This window comes from Bufo gargarizans, chromosome 5 (assembly GCF_014858855.1).
Source record: "Bufo gargarizans isolate SCDJY-AF-19 chromosome 5, ASM1485885v1, whole genome shotgun sequence".
NCBI lineage: Eukaryota > Metazoa > Chordata > Amphibia > Anura > Bufonidae > Bufo > Bufo gargarizans.
Genome location: NC_058084.1, coordinates 172,327,053 through 172,340,786, shown reverse-complemented (window position 1 = coordinate 172,340,786; position 13,734 = coordinate 172,327,053). Strand labels below are relative to the sequence as shown.

At 39.0% G+C, this 13,734-nt stretch overlaps 1 protein-coding gene across 1 annotated transcript in view; it reads right to left on the bottom strand.

Annotated features, from left to right (window-relative positions):
* Positions 1-13,734, bottom strand: part of LOC122939367 (collagen alpha-6(VI) chain-like) — a 245,052-nt gene that overhangs the window by 183,187 nt on the left and 48,131 nt on the right. The gene's annotated exons all lie outside the window — the stretch shown is intronic.

Sequence of the window (13,734 nt, the reverse complement as noted above, 5' to 3'; positions counted from 1 at the left end):
GCTGCCATAGGTTTTAAAGAAGACCATGTTTTGGAGGAAAACCCCCAGACTTGTTTACCACCATGTTTTGGAGGGAAAACCCCAGACTTATTTACCACCATGTTTTGGAGGGACAAACCCAGGCTTGTTTACAACGAAAAAGCAGACAGCCTGACCTTTTAAATGTCTAGTTTTAGCTATGTTGTTATGTATGGAAACTTGTTTTTGTCTGGAAAACCTGCTGTGTCATTGTCATTTAGTATCTTTGAAGCTATAATGTAAGTCTATCCCAGACGGGAGCTGAAACATTGTATCTGTTTGTGCTGAGCTTCTCCACTCCACCCCTCCCACTAGAAGGTACTAGTCTAGCAAAAACTGTGTACAAGGAGAGCAGTCAGAGCCCCTAGTGTGCTGCAGTTAGGGAACAGTGCTTGGAAGAGGAGACTCTGCCAGACTACTGGCTGACCAGAAGAAGACGCTGAGACAAGGATACATAGCCACAGACCCTGGATCACCAGCTTTGGATCAGGGTCCAAGCCTTCTGAAGAGAGAGTGGGAAAGCTAGCTCAGGCCTTTCCTCAACATCAAACGCTTCTTATGCCAGGAAGGAGACTGGAGAATCCAGACCTCTGCCTCGCCTGTATTGTTTTGTATCTGAATTCCTCCAGTAAAGAAGCACCCTGGTTTACTGCATACCCTGACTCTCTGTATTTATTTCCCATTGGGTTGGACCATGCCTTACCATTCCTTCCGGAGAGTAGCAACACGTGATGAAACCTCAATGGTGTCCGGGGGACCCAGCGTAGCGTTGGGGCCACAAACCTGGCCACTGCATTTATAGTTGCTCAAAACACACTATTGCTCCAGTATTGTGGAACACCATTTATAAAAGGAGAGCTTTGGATTTCTGATCTGTAACGTTATTTAAACATTAAGCACCACAAAAATCAAAAAGAACAAAACCTCTTTCACACCAGAGTTACTGATTTCTATTGTTACAGAACAAAAAAAATAACAGAAGTGACAGATATGGCACATAACTGACGCAAATGGGTCCAAACAGATTGCATTGACTACAATGGGATCTATTTAGTTCCTGTCTCCTGTCTGGAAGTCTGTTCTTTTAGTACTTTTCCTGTAAGCAGAACTTTTTTCTCCGTTTTTTTTTTGATGGAATCTGTGATGGAGCCCCCAAACCTCAGAGCCTCCAATGTAGATGTAAACAAACTCTTAGCTATAAGAAAAAACTCACAAATGAGCAGCATGGACACATAATTCTTGTTTGTTAATTAAAAAATGAAAATTCATTTTACATAAAAAATTTACAAATTACATTTACAGAGGGGCTACATTTCATTAGCACTCTATGTAGCCTTGTAGAGCAAGACTTCTAGGTTTGATTCCAACCAGACTTAAATATCTGCATGAAGTTTGTGTATGTAGACAAGGACTGATGCAAATGGTAACAACTTACAATCTGTGCAGCTACACAGAATAATTTCTAATAGGAAAAGAAGTGCAATTAATTTGGTAAGCCAAAGGTGAGTTTATTCTAATATTTGCCCCTAGGAAAACCCTTAAAAAGTCTGAACCTAGCAAGCCTGTAAACAGGAAATTGTCTGTTTCTGACCAATGTTGGCCAGATGTTTAAAATCACATCACATAGGCCTTATTCTGAAGTCAATCTTTCTGGGGTTTCCTAATGCATACAGCAAAAGCAAAACTGTGAATTCTAGATTTTAAACAATTCAGACTACATAAAACTATAGCATGACCACACTGGAGGTAGTGTACACAGTGACTGGTTTATATATAAAGTTCATTGCAGATGGTCCATCTGTACATCAAAGTGCAACATTAATAAACACTGCTATATGGAACATTAAATAAAATGTGCTTCCAATTTATTATATATCAGTAACATATCTTGTCTTTATAGATGTATTATCTTGTAAACCTTATAATGTTTTAGACAGATTTCTTCTTGGTTTGCAAAAAAAAAAAAAAAAAAACACAGAAGTCGCAGATACGTTTTAACATTTTCAAGTCCTGCTGTAGATGCTCAACTAGACCCCCTCCACCTCTTCTCTTCCCCTGATATGGCCCAAAAGTATTATTAGCTGTTGAATAGTATTATACAGAAATATGCTTAGAGCAACCAAAAATCATATGTACCCTAAAATAGTACCAACAAAACTGCCACCTTATCTCGTAGTTTCTAAAATGTGGTCTTTTTTGGAGTTTCTAGTCTAGGGGTGCATCAGGGGGTCTTCAAATGTGACATGGCAGCTTAAAAATATACCAGTGAAATCTGCCTTCCAAAAACCATATGGCGTTCCTTTCTTCTGCGCCCTGCCATGTGCCCGTACAGCAGTTTACAACCAAATATGGGGTGTTTCTGTAAATACTGAATCAGGGCAATAAATATTGAGTTTTCCTTGGCTGTTAACCCTTGCTTTGTTAGTGGGAAAAAATTGATTAAAATGGAAAATCTGCCAAAAAAGTGAAATTCTGAAATTTCATCTCTGTTTTCTTTTAATTCTTGTGTAACAGTTAAAGGGTTAACAAAGTTTGTAAAGTCAGTTTTGACTAATTTGAGGGGTGTAGTTTCTAAAATAGGGTAACTTTTTGGGAGTTTCTACTCTATGGGTGCATCAGGGGGTCTTCAAATATGATATGGCAGCTTAAAAGTATACCAGTGAAATCTGCTTTCCAAAAACCATATGGCGTTCCTTTCCTTCTGCGCAATGCTATGTACCCATACAGCAGTTTACAACCACATATGGGGTGTTTCTGTAAACTACAGAATCAGGGCAATAAATATTGAGTTTTGTTTGGCTGTTAACCCTTGTTTTGTTAGTGGGAAAAAAAATATTAAAATGGAAAATCTCCCAAAAAAGTGAAATTTTTAAATTTCATCTCCATTTTCCATTAATTCTTGAGGAACACCTGAAGGGTTAACAAAGCTTGTAAAGTCAGTTTTAAATACCTTGAGAGGTGTAGTTTCTAAAATGGGTCATTTTAGGTGGTTTCTATTATGTAAGCCTCACAAAGTGACTTCAGACCTGAATTGGTCTTTAAAAAGTAAAAGTGGGCTTTGGAAATTTTCTAAAAAAATTCAAGATTTGCTTCTAAACTTCTAAGCCTTCTAACGTTCCCAAAAAATAAAATGGCACTCACAAAATTAGCCAAACATGAAGTAGACATTTGGGGAATGTTAAGTAATAACAATTTTTGGAGTTATTACTGACTATTATAGAAGTAGAGAAATTTAAATTTGGAAATTTAGAAATTTTTAAATTTTTTTGGTAAATTTGGTATTTTTTATAAATAAAAATTAAATTTTTTAACTTAGTTTTACCACTGTCATGAAGTATAACATGTGCCGAGAGAACAATCTCAGAATAAACTGGATAAGTAAAAGCGTTTTAAAGTTATCACCACATAAAGTGACACATGTAATTTGCTAAAAATGGCCTGTCATTAAGGCTGGGGCCTTAAGGTGCTAAAGGTGTAAACCCTTTTTTATTTTACCTTATCTTTCTTTGGTAATCTATCCATTCCTTCATCCATCGTACAGTTAAAATCTCCCAGCAATAATAGTGGACAGTTATATTTATCCTGTAGGAACTTATTTAATTTTAACAACACCTCATGTCTAGAGATGGCCTAGCGGTTTGCCCGGCAGTTGTTTTGTGGCGAACTTTGCATGTTCGCGATTCGCCAAACATACGAACATATGGCGATATTCGCGCCCGCCATATTCTTTTACATTGTGAAGAACTTTTACCCATGACACATCCATCAGGTGGTACAGGACAACCAATTGAGACATTTCAGCACATGAACATTTTACATTCAGTCTTTTGCCAGTGTAGGGAGAGGTTGCTGTGTGGAGCAGGGACAGGCTGTTAGGGACACTAAAAGCTAGCTAATAGGGCCACAAAAGTACTTTTAAGGACTGGTATAGGTGTGCTATCGATAGGTGTGATACACAGAGGGACGCGATATACTTATAATATACATTTATAATGAGTCAAAAACACATAGCTAGATCTATATAGTAATCACCTGGAAGTCAGGGGCTAGGGGCTTACTGGGGCATTTTTATATAGGGTAAGGTTCTGGATGGGGTCGCTCTTATCAGGGCGGGTGCTCTGTGGTTAGGCTATCAAATGCCAGGATAGCACCCCCCTGTAGGGCAATATCAGGGACAGTTCTTCAATACCACACCATCATCTAGCCCAGGGATATGTTTTTTGCTTTCCCTCCGGGATTCATCGATGTGCACTGGAACCCCCCGGATTGTGGTAGGACATATGGTTTCTGATTTGGTGCCGCCGAGCACCTGATTTAGTGCCACCGAGCACTTGTTATTGTCTACCACATCTATGCTTTTTGCTTAACTTTAATAATTTTATTTATTTTGATTTTGAGGGTCCATTTACACGTCCGTAAGTGTTCTGCAAAACACTTATGGACATGTGAATAGACCCTTATAGTAACATTATTAAGGGCTCATTCAGATGGCCGTATGCTATCCGGAAAAATGCGGATCAGTTTTTTTGCGGATTAGATGCTGACCCATTCACTTCTATGGGACTCTTTTCTATTCTACGGTTCCGCAAAACAAATGAAACATGTCCTATACTTGTCCGTGAAAATCAGAACATGGCCCCATTGAAGTCTATGGGTCTGCAAAAATACTGAATGCTATCCGTTTTTTTACCGACATGCTGAACTGTCCTCAAAAAAACGGATCCGCATTTTTGACGACAGCATACGGCCGTCTGAATGAGCCCTAAAGGTTACGTTTTATCTTTATATATATTCTAATGGGTCGCCTTTCCCCTTGAAAGCAATGAGAGACTCATCAACCGCGACCTCCCTTCCAGGTACATAGGCCTCCAAAGATTTGGCCCCGAAGTGATCGATGACCAGCCTGGCATTTCCGAATGGCCTCAAACTGGGTACGTGTCATGGCCGTACTGTAAAGTGGGGTCTGGTAGAGGACGTCCCCACTCTAGTAATGCCTGACACTGGGTTTTTTGACTAGGCCCATGTGCAGCACGAGGCCCCAAAACATCTTCATCTCAGCTACACTGACCGGAGTCCAGCCACTGGACCTAGCCAAAAAGGATCCCGGGTGTTGAGCAAGTTCGTTTGCTCCACCATCAGATTCACAAAATGGTCATTGAAATTAAGACTAAAATAGTCATATTCAGTGAAGCCCACTGTGGGAATCTGGATTCCTGGTTAACCAACAAAATCAGGAATCACAGGCTTAAAATCCTCTGGAGTACACCATGCACGTTCACCGGTAGGGGGCTCAGGGGGCTCAGGTGGACTTATCTGGTGGGCCAGAAAACTAGTACGAGCCCCAGAGCTGCTCGTACTAGTGTGGGTAGCGTCTCCGCCGCCTTGGGGGCTCATCATCATCGCTAGACAGGAGGAAAGTGGGGTTATCCTCATCCTCACTGGGGCTCTTGGATTCGGAGGCAAGCAGGGCGTATGCCTCCTCGGCCGAGAACGTCCGACGGGCCATAGTGGAATGTGTGTGTGCGCATGCGTGGAAAACTTTATTCAGTGTGCGTATGTGTGGGGGACGGGTGTACTTTGCCCTACACCTCACAGAAAAAAAAAAATGTAATTCCCCAAAAGTGTAAAAAAATAAAAGATTCAAACGCGCTGATCAGCGGTACGAAGCTGATCAGTGGTGGGGTGGGCGATTTGCTAACAGTGGCCAGACGCTAAGAGTGCTGGCCACAGTCAGTGCATGCAAAAAAAAACACTTGCGCCCCAAAAAATGTGTGTGTGGGGGCCGGGGGGGGGGGCCTAACTCTCCCTCTCTATCCCTGCCTAATCTATCTGTCCCTACCTCTCCCAAATATGCTGATTTGTGCCAGATGGCACAAAAAACTTACACTGCAGCCGGAGGCTCCTCTCTCTCCCCGCTCCACGGAAGTGTATGAGCAGGAAGAGGAGCTCCGGCAATTCAAATTTGCAGCTCCCCCTGCCCACCCACCTGCCCAGCAAATCAGAAGCGATTCTGAGAGGTGGCGTGTTCCAAAATTAGAACATTTCCTGCAACCACATAGGAATGCCCCAAATTCGACCTGTAACATCCACAAAGCACTGACACTTTGGGGGTGTAGTTTACATAGACTACACCCTTTTCATAGCCTGGTTCGTACTGATGATGATATCTAAACTGTTGGCACTTTATGCTAGACCTGTTTGCTAAAGGTCTGTGTGTGAGGCAGAAAGGGTCATGCTCAGCTGGAGGGTGGCTTGTTGTTCCGCAGGAGAGGTAAGAGAGATGCTAGGGAATGTTGATGACCAGAGGTTGGGAGACATGAGGCAGCCCTACATTATGTGCTGCTTAGGAGAGAGGTCAATAACCAGCTTTAAATGGGTCTCTGAAAAGGAGCAAATGAGTATTAGTGGTCTGGGAGCTGACAGAGATGTGCTGTGTAGACCCTACTACTGGTCCATGTGGACTGCAGCCTAGACATTGGGCAAACCTACTAGTCCAGCACACAGTTTAAAAAATTGTTAGTTCAAAACTGCCTTGATCCACCAAAACTGATCACAAGTATATGAACAATTAGATGTACATAAAGTCACACTTTCAAGTCGAAAATAGCATGAGACCTGTTATAAGAAAACCAATAGACACAGTGATCAACTTACATCCATATAGCTGGTGAACACTCCTGTTATAAGTAGTGTTGATCACAAATATTCAAATTGCTAATTTTTATCGCGAATATCAGCACTTCGAGAATTTGCAAATATTTCGAATATAGTGATATATATTCGTAATTTTGAATATTCAAGATTTTTTTTAAATCAGTACACATGATCCCTCCCTGCTTCTAGCTTGTGGGCCAATGAGAATTTTTCAATTGCCGATTTCCGCAATCAAGAAAAGAATGACTGGAGATAACGAATTCTCGAATCCATGAATATATGGCGAATATTCGCCCAAATATTTGCAAAATATCACAAATTAGAATATTGCTCCTGCCGCTCATCACTATTTATAAGCAATATTTACAACAGTTTACACTGCTTGCTGATCGAACAAAGCTGCAATGAAACTTTTCCCATAGGACTCTATAAACACATGTAACATAAACTAACTCTCACCAAGCATCGATTCTATGGTCAACTGGTTGTTCGTACTAATAAATCTTAATAGTGAATGTAATCTTCACCAGATCTGTGCTGTCACTTTAGTATATCTTAAATAATAACAGACCCGTGGCCATTATAAACAGCACGCAGCTGCAAGTAAAGGACTCCACTTACAGTTCCGTACGTAATGAATGAAGCTCATACTAATAACCGGTTCTACTACATATTAACTGGCAGGGAATTAGCCCAATCAGACTGACATCCTACATGACCCAATAACATTGTGCAAATATGTAAACTGAGTGATATACAATGGAGGAGGAACTATGTCCAGCTGTCCAGCTATCAATGGCTTTTATGTGGAATGTTTTTCCAGCTATAACTTACTGCATAGACCCACAAATATCACAGAATAACTGAAAAAACATTGAACTGTAAACTTAATATTTCAAATGTGACAGAATGCTGATGCAATCTGCGCCAGAAAACGGGCGTACATTCACCAAATATCAACTGTTTTAATGAGGACCTGTCACTGTATTTCTAAAATCAATACCTTATATTGTAGTCCACCTTGAGCAGATGCCACCTCCCTATTTATTTATTTATTTAAATCGGGCCTCCTTTGCGCTGTGGTGCCCCCAGCTCTGTTCTTGTGCCTAATATGCTAATTATTAGCATCGGTACAGGGAGGAGACCTCTGCTTTTCTCAGTGGGCATCTCCTTCTCCTTGGCTGAGACGCTGTCCAATCACTGCGGACTGCTTCACAGCCAGGGAGAAGATGAACTGTTCTTGCATGATTAGGTAAAGTGAGTATAGTACTCGCTTTACTCTCTTGCATAGCCTGTTCTTGTGAGATTTTCTCATGAGAACAGCTCGCCTTTTCCATGGCTGTCAAGCGGTCCACAGCAATCCCTGCACCAATGCTAGTAATTAGCACATTAGGCTTGAGAACAGAGTGGGCAGCAACAGAGGGGAAATAAAAAAATATAGTCATCAAAGCAACCTTATTTAGATGCCCTGCAAGGACATCCTTACACACGTTTGTGACTTGCAACTAAGGGTATGGCTTGCTTCATGGTAACAAAGCCTGTTTAACCCCTTCAGGACCCTGCCATATTTCACCTTAAGAACCAGGCCATTTTTTGCAAATCTGACATGTGTCACTTTATGTGGTGATAACTTTAAAACACTTTTACTTTTCCAGGCCATTCTGAGATTGTTTTCTCGTCACATATTATACTTCATGACAATGGTAAAATTAAGTCAAACAAAATTTACTTTAATTTATAAAAAAAATGACAAATTTCCAAATTTCTATTTCTCTACTTTTATAATAGTTAGTAATACCTCCAAAAATAGTTATTACTTTACATTCCCCATATGTCTACTTCATGTTTGGATCGTTTTGTGAATGCCATTTTATTTTTTGGGGACTTTAGAAGGCTTAGAAGTTTAGAAGCAAAACTTGAAATTTTTCAGATTTCCAAAACCCACTCTTTAAGGACCAGTTCAGGTCTGAAGTCACTTTGTGAGGCGTACATAATAGAAACCACCCAAAAATGACCCCATTTTAGAAACTACACCCCTCAAGATATTCAAAACTGATTTTACAAACTTTGTTAACCCTTTAGGTGTTCCACAAGAATTAATGGAAAATAGAGATAAAAATAAATAAATTTCACTTTTTTGGCAGATTTTCCATTTGATCCATTTTTTCCCAGTTATAAAGGAAGGGTTAACAGCCAAGCAAAACTCAATATTTATGGCCCTGATTCTGTAGTTTACAGAAACACCCCATATGTGGTCGTAAACTACTGTACGGGCACACGGTATTGCGCAGAAGGAAAGGAACGCCATATGGTTTTTGGAAGGCAGATTTTGCTGGACTGGTTTTTTGACACCATGATCCATTTGAAGCCCCCCCGATGCACCCCTAGAGTAAAAACTCCAAAAAAGTTACCCCAATTTAGAAACGACACCCCTCAAGTTATTAAAAACTGATTTTACAAACTTTGTTAACCCTTTAGGTGTTCCACAAGAATTGATGGAAAATAAAGATGACATTTTAGAATTTAACTTTTTGGGCAGATTTTCCATTTGAATCAATTTTTTTCCAGTTACAAAGCAAGGGTTAACAGCCAAACAAAACTAACTCAATATTTATGGCCCTGATTCTGTAGTTTAGAGAAACACCCCATATGTGGTCGTAAACTGCTGTATGAGCACACAGTTTTGCGCAGAAGGAAAGGAACGCCATATGGTTTTTGGAAAGCAGATTTCACTGGGATAATTTTAAGCTGCCATGTCACATTTGAAGACTCCCTGATGCATCCCTAGAGTAGAAACTCAAAAAAAGTGACCGCATTTTTTAAACTAATCCCCTCAAGTTATTCAAAACTGATTTTACAAACTTTGTTAACCCTTTAGGTGTTCCACAAGAATTGATGGAAAATAAAGATGAAATTTCAGAATTTCACTTTTTTGGCAGATTTTCCATTTGAATCCATTTTTTCCAGTTACCAAGCAAGGTTTAGCAGCTAAACAAAACTAACTCAATATTTAAGGCCCTGATTCTGTAGTTTACAGAAACACCCCATATGTGGTCATAAACTGCTGTACAGGCACACGACATTGCTCAGAAGGAAAGATACGCCATATGGTTTTTGGAATGCAGATTTTGCTGGATTGTTTTTTTGACACCATGATCCATTTGAAGCCCCCCTGATGCACCCCTAGAGTAAAAACTCCCAAAAGTTACCCCATTTTGGAAACTACGGGATAAGGTGGCAGTTTTGTTGGTACTATATTAGGGTATAAGTGATTTTTGGTTGCTCTATATTTCACTATTTGTGAGGCAAGGTAACAAGAAAAAGCTGTTTTGACACCGTTTTTATTTTTTGTTATTTAAAACATTCATCTGACAGGTTAGATCATGTGGTATTTTTATAGAGAAGGTTGTTATGGATGCGTCAATGCAAAATATGACAAATTTCTGGGGTTGCTTGTTTCAGTTTTACATAACAAAGCATTTTTGAAAAAAAATATTTTTTAGTGTCTCTACATTCTGAAAGCCGTAGTTTTATTTATATTTTTGGACGACTGTCTTGTGTAGGGGTTATTTTTTTTTTTCCGGATGAGATGACAGCTTTATTGGTACTAATATAAGGTGCATATGACTTTTCATAGCTTGGTATTACACTTTTTGTGATATAAGGTGGCAAAAAATGTCTTTTTTACTGTTTTTAATTTTTTTTTTACGATATTTACCTGAGGGGTTAGGTCATGTGATATTTTCATAGAGCAGGTTATTTTGGACGCGGCAATGTCTAATATGTCTACTTTTTTTCTATTTATGTAAGTTTTACACAATGATTTTTATTTTTGAAACCAAAAAAAATAATGTTTTAGTTTCTCCATAGTCTGAGAGCCATAGTTTTTTCAGTTTTTGGGTGATTGTTTTAGGTAGAGTATGATTTTTGTGGAATGAGATGACGGTTTGATTGGCACTATTTTGGGGTGCGTATGACTTTTTGATCGCTTGCTATTACATTTTTTTATGATGTAAGGTGACAAAAAATAGCTTTTTTTACACAGTTTTTTTTTTTTTTTTTTACGGTATTCACCTGAGGGGTTAGGTCATGTAATATTTTTATAGAGCAGGTTATTACGGACGTGGCGATACCTAATATGTCAACTTTTTTATTTATGTAAGTTTTACACAATAATATCATTTTTGAAACAAAAATAAATCATGTTTAAGTGTCTCCATATTCTGAAAGCCATATTTTTTTTTCAGTTTTTGGGGGCAATTGTCTAAGGTAGGGTATTATTTTTGCGGGATGAGATGACGGTTTGACACTATTTTGGGGTGAGTATGACTTTTTGATCACTTGCTATTACACTTTTTGTGATGTAAGGTGACAAAAAATAGCTTTTATTACGGGGTCATCTGAGGGGTTAGGTCATGTGGTATTTTTATAGAGAAGGTTGTTATGGACACAGCAATACCCAATATGTATACTGTTTTTTATTTACATAAGTTTTACACAATAACAGCACTTTTTAAACCAAAAAAACTATGTTTTAGTGTTCTCTATATTTTGAGCCATAGTTTTTTTTATTTTTTGACCAATTGTCTTAGGTAGGGTGTCATTATTTGCGGGATGAGGTGAGAGTTAGATTGGTACTATTTTGGGGGGTATACGCCATTTTAATTGCTTGGTGTTGCACTTTTAGTGATGTAAGGTGACCAAAAAATTGTTTATTTTGCTTTTTTTTTTTTATGGTGTTCATCTGAGGGGTTAGGTCATGTGTTAATTTTATATAGCCGGTCGATACAGACACGACAATATCTAATATGTGTACTTTTATTTTTCTTCTATTTTTTTGCAATTTTTGTTTCCCTTTATTTTGGCAAAAGGATATTTTTATTTTATTTTTACTTGAACCTTTTAATTTTTTGTCCCACTCTGGGACTTCAACTTTTGGGGGTCTGATCCTCTTTACAATGCATGACAATACTTGTGTATTGTCATGCATTGGCTGTAAGTGCATTACACAGTGTAATACACTTACAGCTTCCTGCCTGTGAGATCCAGGGGGCTGGATCTCACAGGCTCTCCCGGAATGCAGCCACGATGCCTAAGGAAAGCATCGGGATGCCTTTCATGCCATTGGGTCCCCGTCACAGCAGCACGGGGACCTGATGACTGCTCCGATACCCGTGAGGACATCGCATGTGCGGCGGTCAGCGCTGACCGCGGCACATCAAGGGTTATTGCCCTGCTGGCGCATGCAGCAGGGGTCCGGCTATCAGTATATTGCCGGACCCCTGCCCTGGATCGGGCGGGCGCATCTCCTTCACCCGCCCAATCACAGCGCCGTACATGTACTGCGCTGCTCCTTAAGTCACAGACATCTGCGGTGTACATGTACTACGCGGGTCCTCTACAGGGTTATGGAATAGATAGACAGGTTTATTTTGCACCAGAATATTGTGCCTGTACAATTTTGTGTGTTTACTATGAAATTTATGACCAATATGTGTTTGTATTGTGAAATGTAAAGCTGTGATGTTGTTTTAAACTGGTCAAGGGAAGATGTGACACAAATCCCTAATGTACCACAGTGTAATTTTGTACCAATTTTAGAATTTTATACCACTTCTATATCACTTTGGAGCTGGTATAGTTTTTGTCCACAACATTTGCGAACATCTGTCTGACTGCGATAAAACAAAATAGTACTAGACAAAAATTTGCACAAAAGTTGTCTAAAGATCTTTGGGGGACAATTATGAATCCCTGCGATTTAGACGCCAGTCTCCATCCTTCCTGTTCTGGCAGTTCTTCCGCTACCTCTAAATAACAGGCAGACTTTACATTTGTCTAAATTTCTTGCTGGTGTAGATTTAGACCATTTTCTATGTCTAAAACAGGGGTAGAAAATGATAAATGAGACGGGCCTGCTGGTCTACCCTTTTCCCCTCCCACACCATGCCCCCTTTTTTAGACCTGGCGGTGGCAGCGAAAAAGAAGAAAAAGTTGCAGGTTGCGGCTCAAATGACCTTTGTGCTACAATCTGCAACAGATATATGCTACAAACAGAGGGTGGTTATTAATGGTACACACTCAGATTGGGTCACTGTCACTAGTGGGGTACAGGCGGTGTGGAGAGGACAAAGGAAGAGAAGCCCTTCACACCCGTGGAGAAAAAGTTTGAAACACGTACCAGGCGCCAGATCACTTAGTTATTAGTCGTGATAAAGATACAGATTGATTCTTATTTGTGTATAAGATATAAGGAAGACCTTCACCTAGGTCTATTTGAAGAGCTCGGAGTTTAGAAAAAACACCTCAGCTCTATAGTGGTGATATTGAAGATCATAAAATAATGATAATAATAAAATCTCCTGAAGGTAGAGATCAACTTAATCTTCTTTGGACTTATTATTATAGAAATATATATAATTTTATTTTAGTTTTTTTCTATGTAGATTTTATGTGTATGTATTTTTTATCTATATCCGTATCCTGGTTGGACAGCATATATGTGTTCATCATTATACATATGAATATTTATATATATTATCATTTATTATTTATTATGTTTTACTTTCTATCAAGGTCCCATTGGGTTTTCTCTATTTATTTTATTGGGTGTATGTGCTCATATACTTTGAATAGACTTGATATATATTATATATTATACATATACATACTTTTATGATCCATTCCATGTACTTAATGAAGAATTTGAGGCAAAGTACTCCTCACATGAGTGTGATTGTGTAGTTGTGTGTGTGTACATTTACGCATACATATACACAATTTTACACATATATATACTTATACAACAACTCTATAAAAAAAATTATGTTATTTTATATTTTAGTCTATTTCATTTTATATTTTTTTTTCTTTTTCTGTTGTAACCAAATTAATTAATTTATTTCTCCTGAAGAAGAGGGCCTCAGACCCTCGAAACAAGTTGAGCCTTATATTAATAAAATGATTGACCAGAAGCCACGTGTGTAGGCGGCGTTCAATTATTTACATCTCTACATGCAATCCTGGCCGGGGGGGGAAATAGTCCCAGGTGTCTTGAGCTTA